The sequence below is a fragment of the Geospiza fortis genome, unplaced genomic scaffold (assembly GCF_000277835.1).
Source record: "Geospiza fortis unplaced genomic scaffold, GeoFor_1.0 scaffold359, whole genome shotgun sequence".
Classification (NCBI taxonomy): domain Eukaryota; kingdom Metazoa; phylum Chordata; class Aves; order Passeriformes; family Thraupidae; genus Geospiza; species Geospiza fortis.
This window is the reverse complement of record NW_005054519.1, coordinates 955,562-962,761: the sequence shown is the minus strand read 5'-3', so window position 1 is coordinate 962,761 and position 7,200 is coordinate 955,562. Positions and strand designations below refer to the sequence as shown.

Here is a 7,200-nt window from a genome sequence, read left to right as displayed (position 1 = left end):
GACCATGTGTGCTTTAAATGGATTCATTCAGGAAGCTTTTCTCTGAGTTATTGATGGCTCTAAATTAACACTGTAATAAATTAGAAATAGCTCTGACCTCCTGTGCTTTTGTGATTTGTCTGGAGGCTCTCCACAGAGGACAGCAGAGAAAGGAGAGCTCTGCTCTTGTTACACTACAAGGATGCACATCCCTTCCCTTCCCTTCCCTTCCCTTCCCTTCCCTTCCCTTCCCATTGCAAATGCAGGTTCCCAGATGAAGGAAGGAATGATGAATCTGACTCCATGTTCTCAGAAGGCTAATTTATTACTTTATTATACTATATTATATTAAAGAATACCATACTATGCTAAAGAATACAGAAAGGATACTTACTGAATGCTAAAAAGATAATAATGAAAACTCGTGACTCTTTCCAGAGTCCTGACACAGCTTGGCCCTGATTGGCCAAAGAGTGAAAACAACTCACAGCAGAATCCAATGGAACAATCACCTGTGGGTAAACAATCTCCAAACACATTGCACATGAGCACAACACAGGAGAAGCAAATGAGATAAGAATTGTTTTCCTTTTTCTCTGACACTTCTCAGCTTCCCAGGAGAAAAACCCTGGGTGAAGGATTTTTTTCAGAGGATGTGAATGCCACCTTTCCCTTCCCTTCACTTCCCAGCACTTCCCTTCCCTCCTTCACTTGTTGGATTCCTTCTGGCACAGGGGCGCTTGGGAGTTGCTCCCTCCACAGCTGTTACACACAACCACACCACTACATATCTGTCCTGTTTAGAACTTTGGTGCCAGGAAGAAATCATGACTTTGCAGGGGAAAAGCCCAATGTAAGGCTCAGGTGAGTGGATGCAGCAGGACACTATCACTTAATACAATTAATTACATTGTGGAGTTAGAGCGCTGATGGAGGCTGAGAGCCAGAACTAGGAGATTCTGAGACCTGCTGTCAAGGAACTGCCAGAGAAGAACACAGATAATTGACATAATTCCTACTTTCTGACCACATTTAAGCTGTGTGACGCTCTTATTAAGCTCAGACTTTTGCCTATTCCTTATTTCTTCAGTGAAAGAAGGTGATAAATTCCTGTTTCAGTAAAGCAGGTGTGAGTCCATGTGTTCTGAGCAAATCCCAACAGATTTGTGCAGAACCATTGAGGTTGGAAAATCCCTCCCAGCCCATGGAGTCCCAGCTGTGCCCGATGCCCACCTTGTCCCCAGCCCAGAGCCCTGAGTGCCACCTCCAGCCCTTCCTGGGACACCTCCAGGCATGGGCACTCCAGAGCCCCCTGGGCAGCCCCTGCCAAGGCCTGAGCACCTTTTCAGTGAAAAAAGAAACTATGAAGCCTTTCGCAACAAAGAACGTACATTTTCCCAGCTCTCAAATTTCTTTAACTTTTAAATCTATCTTGTTTGACTGATTTCAGTCCTATCCCCTAACATTCATTTCTATTCCCTGCAATTTAGTAGGTGCTCAGTAATTCCCAGTTTTCAACTTCATTACGGGCATCATGGCATTGAAAGGTTTTGTGTGCACATTTCTTGCTGTGCTGGAAGTCCAGCACAATTTGCAGCTGCTTGACTGTGCAAAGAAATCTATTTTCTGTTCTCCTACCTGGAAACCAAAGCCAACCACTTGGACATGCAAGATGAAACTAAACAAAAGTTTTGGAGTTTCATATCTCCCTAGAAATCCATCCTAAAAATTATTTTGCTTGTGGAAGCCTGACTGTAAATGGCTTCCACTTTTTATGGCTTTAATTCCTGATTTCAGCCAAGTCAACAGAAGCATTTCTCAGTGATTTTTATTTTAACCATGTTGAAGATTGCATGCAAGATGTTTTCCATTACCATCTGTATGGCTGATTACCTTGTCAAGTGAGCAGTTTGCCTTATCTCTCTCTTTGAATGATCACATTCACACCTTCCTCGGGAGGGGACCTCCACTGATAACAGACTATTGAATATCGGTGCATGACTGATAAGAACTATAACATCCCATTGTGAGATGCTCCGCCCAGAGGGAGGAGCCAAGCACTGCTACCCCATATACTCCAAGATTCTGAAATTGCAGTTTCAGTTTATTTTCTCCACGAGATTCCCCAGAGGAACAGCAGCTACCTTTTCCTCCTGGATCTTCAGAGGAAGACTACATCCTTCTCTACAGAACCCCCTTGCTCCAACAGAACCACACCTGATACTTCAGAGGACTGCAGCCACATTTTCAGTCGGACTGCCACCAACACCCTGACCAACAGGGTGTCAGGTTGGGTTCTGACTCTGTCAGTGTTGTTCCAGTGGACTGTATTGTTTATTTTATTCTTTTTATTTCTTCCCTATTAAAGAACTGTTATTGCCTGCTCCCATATCTTTGCCTGAGAGCCCCTTAATTTAAAATTGTAGCAATTCGGAGGGGTGGGGAGGGTTTACATTCTCAATTTCAGGGGAGGCTCCTGCCTTCCTTAGCAGACTCCTGTCTTTCCAAACCAAGACAAACCAACATGTGTAAATTCTATGGCCAGTTAATTGGCAGCCAGGTTTGTATTTCAGTATTCTTACTGATATACTGAAAATATCCAAGACTACAGGATTCCTCTCTATGGTTTTTTAAGGCAATGTAGTTTATTTACATGGTTTAAGTATGCTGCATCCAGGGATGCATTCTAAAAATCCTGCAATTACCAAAAGTTGTTTAAAAGAAAGCTATAGCCCACATTTCCTTTACCTTATTACTGAAAATAACAGTAATGTTTTCACTTACAGCAGTGCAGAATTTTTGTAGCTTTAATATTTAAGCTCATCCAGCTCTTACTCTTTACCTTTGTAGGTGTTGCATAGTAATATTATTATTCTTGGCTCTGCTTATAGCTTCATGAAAACTATACAACCTCCTTTAGTATTCTTTAGTCCTTAACAAGAGAGACTGGGAATTGAGGAGTAATCACTAATGCTTATCTGCCTTTCCCATTTAAAAACAATAATGATGTTCACTCATCCTGAACAAGGACTTTAATTAATCATTGTAGTAATGCAGACTGAAGTCCCAGTGTTACTATCACTGATACAAAACAGTAATATTAAGTCCTGCTTAAATTCTTTTACTCTGTAAAATAAATCTTTGCATCAAGACCCAAATTTTAGTAAAATTACAACATAGCCCCATTATTCTAGTTCTTACAAAATTTTCAAGCAGGGGTATTATTTTTAGGCAGGCATTGCTTTTGTCCTGTGAGAGCTGACAATTACACTATTTACAGGATATGTTTTCTGGCCGTGAATAAATAAATAAATAAATAAATTTTAGTATGTATTCTGTCTATATATTTTCCATATATATATATTTAATTCTTATATTAAGAGACAAATTTCTCTTTCTGTCATTACTTTCACTCAATTTTGCAAGGTATATCTAAATTCCACAAAGTGTAGCTTAACCTCCAGGTTTGTTTCTTTGGGTTTAAGATTACCCTGTTTCAATGGGTGTGGGAAGAACCCAGCTTTGTGCATTACCTCCCAGACTGGTACCCTGATTGACTGAAATACATCTTCACCTTCTATTTAGACATGGCCACTATTAGCTAATAGCCTAATTAGATTAAAAGCTACCCAGTGCATCTTTTCCATGTGAATAATTCAAGTGCAATGACTAATTAAACTCTAAAGGGAAGCACACAGCTATTTATGCTGCTGCCTTGGAGTTCCCATCACAGTGGCCTCACACACATCTCCTTGTTCTGTCACATTCCAGAACATTCCCCCAGGCTGGGAATGCTGCACAAGGAAGTGCTGTGCAGCTGAATTCTCTGGAGAGCAGGAACCAGTTGTGCAGGGACTTCACAAACTCCAGTTTCTAAGGAGGACAGGGAAAACCAAAAAGAAATGCATTTCTGCAGCAGCCTGGAATGCAAAGGGCCACGTTTCATATGCAGCCTGCCCTATACAGTCCACACTCTGAAGGCAATGAATTATAGAGTGTTACTGGGGTGGTTTGACACCTATTTAGCTGGATTGTAATGTATTTATTTTTACACGATTTTTATACTTCTTTCTTGCCCTCAAGTCTTGCCACAGCTACTCAAGGAAAACTTTCCAGCCTAGATTTTCCACAGTTCTGGTGCTGCCAATAGAAAAGTGAGTCAGCAAGGCACAGAGATGACAGGGTTAAAATGAAAATGAAAAATAAAAGAAAAATGAAATTGAATGAAATGAACAGAAAAAAGAGGAGAGGAGAGGAGAGGAGAGAGAAAAAGAAAAGAAAAAAGAGAAAAGAGAAAAGAAAAAGAAAAAATGAAAGAAAGGTTCTTATATTTCCATTGGGTGACATGGCATTCCAGAGCCAGGGACTGTGCTTTGCATTCCAGGCAGTTGTGGACAAATCTCCTGACCTCTGAGCTTTCACTACCAAATTAGCAAAGGTGGATGCTGACTTTTCCCTACCTAGATCATCAGGTCACAAACACAGGTATCAATCAGTGCCTGTTAGTCACCTTGGTAATGTAGAAATCAAAGCACTAAGTATTTGTCTAGCTGGGTAGAAACCTGGTATCAAGCTCTCAGCATGAAAATTGAATCTGACTTTTAATGAGGAGATTTGGATAGGTGGTCCGGTTTTGAACTTAAAAACACTGAGAAACACTTTCCAAGTGTATTTTTGTCCTTTTAATTAGAGCCTTTTCTCATTTTTCCAATCCCTTTCAACAAGCCTCTAATATTTTTTCAGCCTTGCTTTTGAGGGGCAGGCACAAAGTGAGGCAGATATACTGAACAAGGGGATATCAAAGGCTGAATTTCCCCTGTTGCTTTAACCACATGAAAGCTCTCCAAATGTATTCCCTTGCTCCTCTTAGTGGTTTGTATAATGAGATCAGTGGAAGTGAACACTAACATCTCCCTGTTCCATTTGCAGCTGCTGGGAGCTGAAGGATAGCTGTGCTATGGTAATGATTCTATTTGAAAAGGGAATATTTGCTGCTGCATTCTTTCTTACAGGGTGAGGTTTTTTACTTTTTTTTTGTTTTATTTTTTATGTTCTGACTGTGTTCTCAGTTTTGGGGAGGAATGGGAGGAAACAGAAGAGCTCTAGAAAGGAAGGATCTCTGCCTCGAAAATTTAAAATCTGATGAGAAAGAAAGAGGGCAGAACTACCTGGTGGTGTCAGAGGACAGAGAAAAAATTATGATAGGTTGAGGAGGAAGGAAAGTCTGTGGTTGCTTATCAAATCAACTTTATCTGGAGCTCTGATGTCCAAAATAACCTGTGCCAGTCTTCAGAACTGGAACCAGTAAAGCTCTGCAAGAATCAGAGAATCCCAGACTGGTTTGGGTTGAAATGCACCTAAAGCTCATCCCATCCCACCCCCATTCACATTATCCCAGGTTGCTCCAAACCCTGTCCAACCTGGCCTTGGAGACTTCCAGGGATGTCCAGGGCCATGTCCTGTCCTTGTCTCAAATATTCCTGCCATGCTCAATGCCCTCCCTACAACCTGCGGTATAAAGCATCTCTTCACAGGATACTCTTCCATACATGTAAAATGATTTAACTGTTTCAGACTTGTTTCACAAGTAAAGCCATGACAGCAATAAAACAGTGCACAAAAAGGTTCCCAAACCTGACAGAAAATTGGATTTATTTGCTGGATGCTGCACACATACTGCTGTGGTGCCACTCTGGGCTATAGAAGCTGCTGCTTATTCACAAGTATGGAATGCTTATGCAAGAATGCACCAGCACTCCCAGACAAGATGCAAAGATTTCCTGAGAAGAGATGTTTTATGATACATGGATTTTTATGGAAAAGACAAAATACACACTTTGATAAGTTCTGGCTGAGAAGCAATACAATTACTTTTAATTTTTATACAGGTATTCTTCTCCAGATAAAGTAGCCAGGAGACTGGCTACTTTAACATATTTTAACATATTATTTCAACACATTATTTTTTATTTATTATAATTTTGTTATTTTAATTTTATTTATTTATTATAATTTTAACATATTATTTTCTCTAACAATACCCAATTTTGAGAAGCTTACTCCCACTCCTGGGCAGTGCAGTTGTTAATATCTCTTCAGGGATCAGTATGGCCTAATCTTAGTTCTGAAGGAGAGCATCATTAGAGCTCTGTGAATGATTTATTTTCTGATTCAGGTACTGAACCAGGTAGTAAAAATGAACAAAAACTACGCAGATCAAATTAAAACTAAAACTTGCCACTTTTTCTCCATCAGTTCTAGAACTTCAGAAGTTTAATAGATTTTGCTTTGCAACTTGAAATGACCCCAATTTGTTTCAGGGATCTCTTTCAAAAGCAAAGGAAAACAAAGAGGTAAAATTCTTAAATTGTGGGTGGATGAAATTCTGGTTGTATTTTACTGTTGGCCCAAAAGTTAGTCTAAGGCAGAGTTAGAGAGGAGATTGAGTCTAAATCATCATCATTAGGGAATTGTCAGCCTGGCTGAATTTGTCTCTGCTTTACTAATTAATTATTTTTTCTCTGAACACAGTTTTGCTGAAGTCTGCATGTAGCTGGCACTGACTGAATTCAGAGAAAAAAATCCAGAATAAAACTACAAAAGCTCTCATAGGAAAGCTGTAAAGAAGATTTACACTGACCAGGCAAATGCAAGAACAGGTATCAGTTACTAACAGCTGAGCTTTGCCATCCAAACACATATAAATGTCAAATAATCAAGAGATCTGTCTCATTTGGGAGCCTCAGTGAGTTTACTTTTCAAAACCTGACATCACCTCACAGCCTACTGAGAGTGATGCTGGAATACCACCTTGTAGCATTCCATGACCAGGAAAAGCCTCAGAAATCTTTCTTAGCAGCATTTTACTCTTTCAAATCTGGGAATTCAGACATTTAGGAACATAGTTAATTCTTCTTCTCTAATTACAGTTTGAGCTAAATGACATCTGGGTGCTTAACATATGAGAACAGGCCGTGGGCAAAGAGCTGGGAATGGGCACTTTGAGGAAATAAATTGTTTTGGGGGTGCTTGTGTTCATTAAACCAGGATCAAGCAAACTGACATTAGGGAATGCATTCACCTCTCACCTTCCATGGGATCAGAGGACAGCTTGGGTTGGAAGGATCATTCCATCCCACCCCTGCCATGGTAGGGACACCTCCCACTGTCCCCAGTGTCCAGTCTGGCCTTGGGCACTGCCAGGGATCAGGGGCAGCCCCC

At 40.4% G+C, this 7,200-nt stretch overlaps 1 long non-coding RNA gene across 1 annotated transcript; it reads left to right on the top strand.

Moving 5' to 3' along the window:
• The first annotated feature begins 2,226 nt into the window (after nucleotides 1-2,226).
• On the top strand, nucleotides 2,227-6,788 carry LOC115948786. The gene is made up of 3 exons (XR_004082562.1): nucleotides 2,227-2,268; nucleotides 4,909-4,992; nucleotides 6,511-6,788. It is a non-coding gene; the product is annotated as an uncharacterized LOC115948786 (long non-coding RNA).
• The last annotated feature ends 412 nt before the right edge of the window (nucleotides 6,789-7,200 follow it).